This window comes from Meriones unguiculatus, chromosome 3 (assembly GCF_030254825.1).
Source record: "Meriones unguiculatus strain TT.TT164.6M chromosome 3, Bangor_MerUng_6.1, whole genome shotgun sequence".
Lineage (NCBI taxonomy): Eukaryota > Metazoa > Chordata > Mammalia > Rodentia > Muridae > Meriones > Meriones unguiculatus.
In genome coordinates, this window is record NC_083351.1 from 7,117,110 (window position 1) to 7,129,152 (window position 12,043).

Consider the following 12,043-nt stretch of genomic DNA (forward strand, 5'->3'; position numbering starts at 1 on the left):
ACACCACACATATAACACACACACACACACCACATCTCACATACATAGACCACACAGCACACACACATGCACATATACACCGATATATATACACACACACCACATACATACACAAACACCATACACATATAATACACACACCACACACATGCACACACACAACACACACACATATACCACACATCACATGCTCACACACACACATATACCACATATCACTGCTCACACACACACACATATACCACACATCACTGCTCACACACACATATACCACACATCACTGCTCACACACACACACATATACCACATACATGTACCCACACTTGCACACATGCACACCATACACATACACGCGTACATGCACACACACACACCCATACACACACCACACACACTCTCACCCACCCAGCACTGGAGACACAACTCAGCTTTCTTTCGGTAAATCTCGTTAGCAAGTCACGCGCAGGGCATGCAATTTGGCCATTACTGCTCTTAAACCACGGAAAGGCAGAATGTACCCGCCATTAACCCGACCTGCTCCCTGTGGACGTCACGCCAGCGCAGCCCCCAGCCTTCACCTCACACTCCCACACACGCTCCAAATGCTCCCCAGGAGTGTGGGGAAAGACAGAGTTTGGGCTTCTCTTTCTTTTTAATCTTTTTTCCCCTCAACACATTATGAGAAGCCAAACCTTCATTCTGCTAGTGGCAGCCCACTTCCCTCCCCAGGGTAAACTGCCCACGTCTGGCACGTGACCTTGGCTGAGACCCTTCTGCAATGTCTGGGATGCCTAGAGAACATGAGCAGGACAAGGAGAAGCTACTCATGACAAGACTCCGCCACAGCAAGCGCAGTTTGGGTCCACAGAGGACAACCTGCGTGTGGCCTGGCTTCCTCTGTAGGGTCCCCCTGGTGACAGTTTGAAGCATCCTCCTCTCCCAGGCCTGAGGCAAGCCGGTGGGAGCGGGAGTGAGGACCATCCTGCCTCCTTCCTGCTGCTGTCCCCAATCTCTGAGAACTGGAACGCAGCCTATTCCTGGAGCAGAGGGCCCTGGAGGGTTCTTAGCCTGGGTTTATAAGAACGGAGAGACCCCTCAAAGTATAAGCAGTATTTATGATTATGAGGTTTTGGTGTTTTTTTTTTAAATATTAAGAGATTCTTGATAAGAGACATGCACATCTCAGACCCCTGTCAAGCTCAGAGTGCGTGGTAGCTAAGGCAGGAGTAAGAGGAAGACATGGGCTCCAGTGTCCCCAGCCGGTGTCTTCCTTAGGAAGCTGGCCCTGGTTTATCCTTGCTGTGCCTGGGAACTGAGCAGAACGAGGCCAGCCCATGAGCTGGGCTGTGCTGCTGGGCCAGTGCCCACTGCCCTCCTGCCTGTCATCAGCACTGCCTGGCAGTGAGTGGGCAGAACGAATGCACGGTGGAGCCCACCAGCTGAGAGACTGAGAGCCAGCAGCCAGTTTGCTGCTGGGTGAGCCTCACAGATCCTCTAAGCCACCTAGTGTCCAGAGTTGAGCTCTGACCGCTACTTGTCCATCCAGCTTCCTAGAACAGCTACTGCTGTGGAATCCTGAGGGACTGGAACAGGGGTACGGAACAAGACAAGCCCCCTCCACCAACCGCCCCCCCCGCCAGCCTGGACTTCCTCCGGTAGCAGGGATATGGAACAAGGCAAGGCCCTTCTCCCAACCCCCCAGCCTGGAGCTCCTCCAGGAGCCTGAGGCCTAAGTACTAGGGATACAGCCCAGAAGGAGGCAAAGGCCCTGCTGCCCCTGCCCACCCCCTTCCAGCAAGGCACAGTTGACTTCATCATCCTGCCCTCTCCCCTAAGAAGACAGCCAGTCTTGGAGATCCTCTTCGTGTCCACTCAGACCACCCCTCCCACTTCAGACATTTTGGGGTGCCCCAACCCCAACCTCCAGGCCTCTTGAGGAATCTCCTGGAGCCTGGGCCTCTACTCCCCCAGGGTCTCTGGGCCCTCCCCTGCCGCTGTCTCTTTCCTCTGTGTCCTCGAGACTCCTCTCACCTTGAAAAGTGTTAGGATTACCCAGCATTTACACTCAATGCTCCTCTGTATTCCTTAAGACTTATTAAGAATGATAATGAGTTCTGAAGGCGCTATGTGCCTCTCTCTCTCTCTCTCTGTCTCTCCCCCCCTTCCTCCCTCTACCTACCCCCCTTGCTCTCTTTCCCTAAGTGTCTTCTCCACAGAAGACACACGGGAAAAATCCAGACCAGAGGTGGGCTGGGGGGTCCTGAGAGACAACCTTGACGAAAGGCACTTGAGGATATTGGGCTTTCTCTGGCCTCTCACTAATTGTCTTCAATTATTATGATTTTTTAGAAGACAACTGCCCTCCCCCTCTCCTAGGGCAGGCCACCCCTCACTCTGCCGGACTTTGGACAGGAGTGGGGGCAGCTCGCCTGAAAAAAAAAAAAAATCTCGTTAACATGAAGCTCTTAAACGGTTGATTAATTTTTGCAGAATTTACGACAGGCTTTAGCCCCCACCCCCAAGCTGTGGCCTCTGAACCAAAGCAACTTAACTTGGTGGACTTGAGGGGGGATGAGACGGGGCTGTCCCCTTCCTCCAGTGGACTCCCGCCACTGGAGCCACAGGCAGCCGGGTGACAGATGGAAGGCACACAGACGCCACTGCCCAGGCAGTAGACAGACCCGCTCCCTGAGCAGTGCGGCACCAGAGGGGAGATCCCGGGGCAGCCAGAGCCGCACCTGACTTTCAGCTACTCAGGGGTTTACTATGGGATGGAGGAAGGCAGCAGCCAGTGGCAGAGAAGAAACCAAGTGGGGCTCAGAGCTGGCAAGGACACGGAGACTTGTGCCCAGCAAACACACGCGAATCCCGGGCAGAGGGAGCAGCCTTATCGGTCTGCCGGGCTGCCCTTCAGAGAAAAGGAAGAGCAGATCCTAATGAAATTACAGTTTTTAAAATGTCTATAAATTAAATCTACCTCCCTCTCCCCGTGCCTCAGCCCCCAGCTCCTCCAGCAGGCTTGTTTGCCTCAGCCCGGTCCCTCCGCTCATGCCTGCTTCTCTGATATAGACATCAAGAGGTTACGGGCTCAATTAGAGCTCTACTGGAGCCCCAGCACCAGCCCTGCCTTCTCTTCTCCTTCTCAGAAACCAGATGCCAAATAAATCTCTCTTTTTTAGATTTTTATTGTCAATGCCAAAAAAAAAAAAAAAAAAAAAGACTCTTCCCGATGATTCCCAGCCTTCCTGAACTAGTCCTACTTCAGAAGGAGGCAAATATTCTTTTAAATTGTGTCTGAGGACAACACAAGCACCTCTCTCTCCACCTCCCACTGCCCCCCCCCCCCCCGCTTTTGAAGGGCACACGCAAAACCTTGGCTCTCTGTGAAATGTTTAAAAGAGGTGGGGAAGGCAGTGTCAGTGTGCTTAATGTTATTGGGGAGGGCGAAGGAGCAGCTGGCGGGTAGAAAACCTAACACATTTCTAAAGTTAAAGGCTGACATCATAAGCCTTCTTGCTAGCGAAGGTCCATGTAAGACAGATATACAAGGTGACTGTTGAGGAAAGAGAAAAGGGTGGCCTCTGCCTTCTTAACGCTGTGTGCACAGCACGCTTGTCACAGTGTGCTGTAGGGAGCTTCCTCCTCCATGCAATTTTCCATGCTAAAAGGGTCCTCTTTCCCCAAGGAATAACAAAGTTACAAGATCTAAGTTCTGACCAGACTGTTGATTCCCAAGAAAGAATCAGCCTCACTTTGGAAGTCTAACAGGAAAAAAGAAAAGAGAAACCCAAAGTCTACTATCATGTTGGAAATATTAACCAGAGGAGATTCCAAAACCTACTTTCCCAGGAAAAGGTACTTAAGACAAAGGCCAGAGGATGCTGAAGGTGAATAGGAAAAGAAAAAACTTCATCCTTCCAATTAACAGATGAGAAAAAGAGGGGACATGGGGGCATGTTGCCACCAACTCATTAATTCTTCCCTGTAAACAATTTAATTAAATTCTGCTAAATACAGGAGAAATACTCACTTTGAACTGCTGCCCCCAGTCTCAAAAGCACATTCCTCCAGCACCCCCCACACCCAGCACCAGCACTTGCAGGCCTCCCTGTGCGCAGCCTTCCGGGCGGCTGGCAGCCCACGCCTGGACGGCCCTGCTCAGGGGTGGGAGATGACAGTGCCCAGGTCTGAGGGCTGACATTTCAGCTTTTAAAAGAAGCCGGGCGAAATAAACTGTTGACTCTTTTAGTTAAAGTATTTTCTTGTTCTAACTCATGTTCTTATGTTACAGAGCTTTAAAAAGAAAGAAAAAAAAACAAACAAGAGTGGGGAGAGAGAGAGAGAGAGAGAGAGAGAGAGAGAGAGAGATGACTTTCCTTGAATGATCTGTTTAACCTAAGCCAGAGGAAAAAAAAGAAAGTCATTAATTACTTATGTGAGCTATTGCTTCAGAAAGACAATAAACCTGCCCGGTCGCCATGGATATGACATATTTGCTCTGAAAACAACACAATAATTAGCAAAGGGGAAAGATACAAGGAGAATATGCAAACTCCTGAGTTTAAAGCCACAGTGCTCTTTTTACTCCTAAGCCTCCGCTCTGTTTGCAATCCAAATCAAACAAAAATTTAAAATATAGCAAAGAGGGAAATAACAGGATCAGCTTCCCCCTCTCTCCTGTGAACTGAAAAGCAACAATCACCCCACCCCTCTGCAAAATAAGAGCATGGAAGAGAGAAGCAGGGGTGTGGGGGGGCAGTCCTGCCTGTTTTATTTCTTATAGCAGGGTGGAGTCTTGATTTTTTTTTTTTTAAGTGAGCTCTTATTTAGTATTGGGCCTTCTGGCCAGATATAAATTTATTTATGAAAGCCAAATGTCCTGTGTGTTGCCCTCCCCCAAGAAGTAAATGGAAATGTATGGGGGGGCTACTCAGAAAGCACCAGCTCTGTAGAAGGACACCCATTCCCCCTACCTCCAAGAGAATGGAGCCTGGGTCTTACTTTAATATTAAAAATGCATTAAATGGTTTTACCTACAACTTAGTCCCCAAGGATCATTACGAAATGCAATCGCTTTGTATCATATCTGTCAGTGTGATAAATATCAGAGCCAGAGTAGGTTTGCAATTTTTCAGAATGTCACCAATCAAGACAATTATTTTCTGCCTTACTTTCTTGATTCGCCGACACCCCCCCCCCCATCATGACCACCAAAGTCACAAGTGTACAGGGGGAAAAAAACTGCACCGAGGAGAAAAGAGGAAAAGTTGGTGTGCTTTCAGACACCAACCAGATATTACTAATCTCTTAAAAAGCAGAAAAAAATTAGGACTTAAAATTTTTGGGTGACTACTTTCCAAAAGGGGGAGAAAAATTAAAGCACTCTATTAACTTTGAGCAAAATCCTTTCCCCTTCTTCCCAGAGGCAAAATTTCCAAAAACAGATGGTCAGGATCTCAAAGAAAGTAAATATACCTCAACCCCCACAGGCAGAGAAATCTAACTTTGAACTTTTTAAATTAAGAGAGGGGGGCAAGATACACTATTAATAAGAATGAAAAATGAGTTGAATTTTGTTTTCCTTATTCAGAAAATCACTGAAACACAAGGCAGGCACATAGAAAGGGGGAGGTGCCTATTTAGCTGACTTTCCTATTTTTTTTAACAATAGTTTTTTTTTTTTTTTTTTTTTTTCTTTTTCAGATTGGCCCCTTTGATCTTGAAAGAATTTTGCTCTTCTGTGTGTGGGGGGGAGGGCTTGGTGGGAGATGATGTGCTTTAAATGATGACGCAACTTGCCGATCAAAGCCTTCTCTTTCTGTTAGCCATAATAAGCTCTACTTGCCACGAAGCGGGAGTCTCCCGGGCTCCTCTCCTTCGTCAGAAGGAAATAAAATGAACTGATATTCAGGGCGAGACACGAAGGTGCAAAGTCTAAAAAACAAAATAAAACAAAAAAGGGCAAGGTGGGGAGAGAGGGAGGCGCTGGCTCTTTAAACGTTTTAAGTGCATATGGAGTTTGATTTCTGAAAGAGATCAGTTTAACATCTCCATAGAAACCAGCAACAGATTATCATCAACAGAATAAATAACTAGTCTAATAAATTAAACAGGAGGCATAAGATCGCTGGAAACCTGATTACTGAAGTTCAACAATATTCCCATAAACCCTCGTTAAACTGCCTCTAAGGTGCCTAGCAAGATGGGGTGAGGGGGTGTCTCGGATGCGCCAGGTTCCGGGGAGACTGACGCTGGACGGCCGCGGAGACTGCAGAAGTTTCCCCTTCCGTGTCCGGGAAAGGGCCCGAGAGCTCCAGCGAGGGGCAAAGCATGAACAGCCAAAGTTTGGGAAGTGGGAAAGTGGTTCCAATTGTTTGAGACGGTGCTGGGCGTCAGGACCGCCCGGGACGCACCGCCTGGCCGCCACCGGGGCTCCAGCCAAGCGCTGGCGGATCTGCCCAGCGCCCCCTCCGGGCACGTGGAGTGCAGTCGGGGCGCAGCCCCGGGGGACCAACTACCCCCGCCCCCCGCCTGGCGCAGCTGCTCCTGCTCAGCCGGGACAGCTCCCTTTAAGACGGCGGTGTGAGTGTGTGTGTGAGTGTGTGAGTGTGTGTGAGAGTGTGTGTGTGTGTGTGTGTGTGTGTGTGTGTGTGTGTACGCGCGCACGCTGGGCCCGGGGTAGGGGTGTCACTAACGTTGCCAGGCGATCTGTTTCCCAGTCCCCCTGTGCGCTCTCACCGCGCGCCGGCACCAGCTTACAGACGGCCTGAACATGCCAACTTTGTCCGGAGACCCCTCCATCCCGGACCCCGTCCCAGCCCCAGCTCTGTAACTGTTCTGAGCGCTGGCTGGACTAGTCACACACAGACACAAGCCGAGGGCCGGGCCGCCCCCAAGACTCCTCTGGAGAGGCGACGTACACCCTCGGTGTCCCCAAGCCTCAGCCGGGGTTGGGGGAGCTCCGCCTCGGAGGAGGGGTGTTAGCCCCGCGGGGCGCATCTTCAGCCCGGGCGCCCGCGCCGTCGCCCTGCCCGGGGAAGGTCCTCGCCGCGCCGGCCGGCTCCGCCAGGCGGGGCTGAGTCCGGAGAAACTTGTCTGCGGGGAGACGCGGTCCCCGGCCGCGCTCCTCCTCTCCCCCAGCTCCGGACCCCGCCGGCGGGGCTCGGAGGAGGAATCCGCGCCCACCCCCTGGAGAAAGAGCTATTATTACGATCCCGCCCGACGCCCCCCGGTGCCTCCGCCGTGATTGACGGCGCATACACCTGTTCCCCTGGCGGAGGAGGGTCCGCTGGGCACGGGCGCTCGCTCCGCCGCGGCCCCGCGGCCCGGCGCCCCCGGGCACCCCGCCCGCGGCCCCGGGGCTCCCCGGCCCTCCCCCCCCCCCCCCGCGGCCGCCCCCTCCTCTCCCCTCCCGGCCCGGCTCCCCGGCTCCCCCGCTCCCGGCCGCGCTGGCTGCGGAGAGACAGAGCGAGAACAGAAAGCAAAACTTCCTGGCGGCCGGCGGTCATCAGCTGCACATTCTGCAAATGCCACCGAGTAAAAATAAACCGGCTGCCGCTCCGCCCGGCCGCCTCAGCCCCCCGTCCCGGAGCTCCGCGGCCGGGGAGCCCTCCGGCGGGGTCCCCCCGGATTCTCGCGCACCCCCCGGAGCCCCGCGCCCCGACACCCCGGCAGTGAGCGCTCCACGCTCCCCCGCGCTGAAGCCTGACCCGAGTGTCCCGGTGGCCCCGCCACCTCCCCCTTACTGTCCCCTGTGCCCCTCAAGCTGCTCTCCTCTCTGCCCTCTACCAGGAGCCTGTTTCAGCCCCGTGCCCTTGGCTTCAGGGAGACTCCTCTCCCAACGCTAAGCCCCTGGGTGCTCCTCGGCCCACCTAGGGTCCCGGACACCTTCGATTCCCCCCCCACCCATGGGGAGGGCCCCCAGCCCAGCCCCGGCGCCCCGGCTCACCGCTCCACCCGCAATCGGGCCTGCCAGCCCGGGGTCCCAAACCCCCGGACGGGCGCAACTTCTCTCTCAGCGCACACAGAAGCCGCCACAACTCCCTCGGAACTTTTCCCCAGCCCCGGGCGAGCTCCCGCCGGCCGCTGAGCCGCCGGGGCCGCTGCTCCGACTCTCCGGCCCCAGCGCCGCGCTGCCAGCCCGAGCCGGGGAGCCCCGGGGGTGGGGGGGAGACGAGCGCCACTTGCCGCGCTCGGAGCGCCGCACTTGAGATAAACTTCCCAGGCTCGGGGAGAAGAGGGGGCGCCGCTCCTTCCTCCAAGAACCCTCTTGCCTCGGCTTTCCCACACGGAGCTCCCCCTGGCACCCCCGCGCCCACGCGGACGCTGCCTACCTCTGCCGGCGGCACACTCACCCCGGTGCCCGGGCGCAAGAGCCGGCTGGAGAAGATCCCCACCCACCCCTTCCCCTGGGCAAAGTCTCGCAAAGTCACCCCAGGAGCCCCTCACCCCTGCCTCCTCCTCTTTTCCAGACAGCTCGCGACCCCTCTGCAGCAGGAGGGGGGCGTGGGAGCAGGAACGACCAGCGGGTATTGGCAGGCACCTGCGCCCCAGCCCGGGGCGCGGAGGGCGCCCCCACCCTAGTTGCAAAGTCCTGTACTCGTGCCTGGCACCTCCCCTTCTTCTCCCCTGCCCCGCCGACCCCTCAGCTGGAGTAGGTGACCCCCCCTCCGGGAGCTGCAGCCCTCCCTCCGCTGGAGCGGCTCGCCGGGCATGCCCCTGGGTCACTGCGGGCGACGCGCCGCCCCGCGCCGGGGTGCCAGCCCCCCGTGCCCCCTACCTCCCGCACGGTCGGAGTTTGGTGGCAGCCGCCGCTCTCGGGCTGGCTGGCTCTGTCGTTCGCTCGTTCGCCCGCTCCCGGCTGCAAGCGGCAACCCCCGGGGTAATGGGCTGCACCGGGACAGGGGTGAAGCCTGGGGGCGCCCCGATAGGCCCTCAGAGGTGGAGGGCTTGGGGGGGTGCGGTGGAAGGAGCGCCGAGTCTCTTACCTGCACTTGGGGCGGCTTTGGGTGACTTTCCAAGTCCGGGGAAAAATGTGTGTGTGTTTGGGATGGAGCGCCGCGGGCGCGCATGCGCGACCAAAGTTGCCGGATCCCGGATTTTTCGCTCCCAGTCTCCGCTCTCGCCCGCTGTGATTATGGAATTCTCCGCGGCCGAGCGGGCGAGTGGGTGGCATGCAAAACCCGGGCCGGATCGCGGGACCGAGCTCTGCTCCACCCTCACACCCCCAGACCGTCCCCTCTCGCTTTCTTCCCACCCACCGCCCAGGCTGGGCTCCGCGTGCGCGCGCGGAGCTCGGTCAGCGAAGCAGCATCAGGGAGCGCTGCTCCGTTTTGCGGTTCCGGGAGGTTTCTACATCCTGTGAATGGAGTTGAGACCGGGACAGAGGAGAGAAAGGGACAAGGGTGCATTACTTTCCAGCTATTCTGAACCCCTTGACGCCCCGAGTTTGGGTCCTACTTTTTTCAATGAAAACTGGCTTTTTTTTCCCCCCAAGTCAGGCTGTTAGAAGGGTCGAATGGAATGGTTCGCTGTTTGATATTTTCTTTGCTCTTACTCTCTGCGGGGGAGGGGGGTTTGTTCACTTAGCTCTTGTGCAAGAAATAAATCCTGAAGTGAGCAAGACAGGCCACGCAGAATGACCTTACTCTGTGCGCGGGAGGGCAGATCACATACATTAAAAAGGTAATACTGGAGAGTGAGAAGAGCCACAGCGAAAGAAAGCAACTGTCTTGGGAGAGCCGCTGGCTTGGCCTGGCAGCGGAAGGTGACAGCCTCTCTCATCTCTCTTGAAGGACTCCTTGCATCCTTGCACACCAGCAGGGCCTCCTCTGTCCACGCGCACGTGGGTCCTAGGGCTCCACAGCCTGGGTCCTGCCTTTCCCAGCCAGGCCACCACACCCCGGCATGGAACCAGTGATGGTGCTATTTTTTTTTTCCTACTGCAGAAATTTAGGATGGAAATTGAAGAAGTGAGACAGGAAGGGATAGCAGGGGGATCCCATAAGACAAGATGAGTGAGAGACTGACCACAATAGTACTAAGGAGGTAAATTATTAATTGAATAAATGAACAAAAATGCAAACTATGACCCAGCTTTGGGATGTGCTTTTACCCAGTGCGTTAGGTGAAAAGAAAATGTCACAGGCTGGTAAAAACAGTGCCGGTGGCCAGGGACTGAGGCCTACCCTGAGGCTTTTGCTCAGCCTCACGACCCCACATCTTGTACAGCAATCGCCAGGACACACACATGCTGGGATGTGTTCTGTGCCCTGCTACAGGCTGAAAGTTCATTGGTCCAGAGGCAAGTGGCCAGAGTCTGAGGACCCTGGCTCTCTGGCCCTGAGGAGGTAGAGTCCCTAAAACAACTTTTCAGCCAGGCTGTGAGGTGTCTCACACTCTTTAGACGCTATGCAATGTGACAGCTGGAGTCACTCACATTTGCTGGAAAATAAGCTGGAGCAAAACCCAAACCCAAACCAAAACCTTCCAGCCCCCAGAACTATTGGTCGGCTCACGAAGACCAGATTTAGGGATGTAGACACCTCTCTGGTTCATTCTGTTGTCTCCCCTCCTCCCTTTTCCGGAAATTCACAGGAACTATTTGCAGCCACAGCAGACCCTGGGCCTGCTCTCCCATCCAAGGGCGAGGATTTCCTCACCCAACATCTCTGAGATACTCAAACCTGGTGACTCAAGAGAACACGCAACATCCTTCCCATCCCCCAGAGATCTCAAGCTCAATCCTGCCAGCCCACACAAGGGGAAACTGAGTCGCTGCCATCTGAGAGATGGCCAAGCAGGTCTTCTAATGCTTGACAGGGCCCCCATTTACTCCCGAAGCAGCTCAAAGAAGCAGTTAGAAGCTTGACCTAAGGGGCCCGATGGCCAGCCACTCACCAGCTGGGTGACCTTGAAGGAGACATTTGACCTCCCCGTGCCTCAGTTGGCTCACCAGCGAAATGGGGATAATAATAGTATGTACTGCCTGGGGGCGTTGAGAGACTAAAGTAAGTTAATGCAGGAAAAGAGCTCAGGCCAAGATATTGATCGGTAAGTGCCAGTAATTGTCATTGCTCCTGAGGACAGCCAGTACTCTTCTGCTCCCTGGTCCTTCCTGCCCTCCGTCCCTCCTTGTTCCCTGTCTGCCTTTTCCTCCAGGAGTAGTTCATTGCTCCTTCATTCACTTGGTCTGTGTTTGCTGAGCCCAAACTCTCCACGGTGAGAGACGGATGAATTAGACAATGAAGTAGGCCTGCCTAGGAAGAGGATGGTGACAGTTGGCCAGTCTTTCTACGTCACCATCAGGTCTAGCATCAGGCTCGGCCCCCTTTCCCACCAGAAGCATCCCTGCCACTACACATTTCTTTCCACCGTCTCCTCAACCTCACAAACCTATCTCATCCACTAAACTCCCATTAACCTACTTATTCTGCACCCCCTTTTTTTCCCCTCGGGGCTCTAACAGCCCTTTTCCAAGGGTCTTCCTACTTTCTCAATGGGAACCTCACCTGTGTAGGTGACTAGCATCTTGGGAAGGCTGAAGGGCAGAGAGCAAGAGGTTGCCGGGAGAGGTAGACAGAGTAGGGTACCGTTGGAGCCCCACGCCTAACTCAAGGCAGAAAAACATGTAAGGGACTAGGGAACATCACATTCCAAAAGTGGGTTCCTGCCTCGCTTGGGTCGTCCTGGCTCCACCCTGCTTTCCTGGCTTTGTTGCTCACCCTGACTCCAAAGAGGGGCTGAACCCAGGTGCTCTTTCTACTCATTTTCTTGCTTTCCCCCCCAAAAAAAAAACATCCTGGAGCATTCCTTCCAATGAACCCCAACTCTTCCCTCTGTAGCAAGTCCTTCAAGATGTGACCCCTGCTTGCTCTCATTTCCCTCCCCTGTACCTTTCCTCTCCGTCACACTGACTCCCTGCCATCCTAGAAAGCACCAGGCTGTCTCCTGCTCTGGGTCCTGCCCGGGACAGCCCATTTCGCAGGCTGCAGCAGCCCAATGGGCTCCCATTGAGCATGGTCACCTGCTGCTGCTGATTCCT

General features: G+C 54.8%; 1 protein-coding gene across 1 annotated transcript in view; it reads right to left on the minus strand.

Annotated features, from left to right (window-relative positions):
- Casz1 (castor zinc finger 1) overlaps positions 1-9,118 on the minus strand; it is a 146,791-nt gene extending 137,673 nt beyond the window's left edge. Inside the window, exon 1 of the mRNA XM_021636204.2 lies at positions 8,988-9,118. The gene's annotated coding sequence lies outside the window, so the exon portion shown is untranslated. The remainder of the gene's footprint in view (positions 1-8,987) is intronic.
- Positions 9,119-12,043: the final 2,925 nt, after the last annotated feature.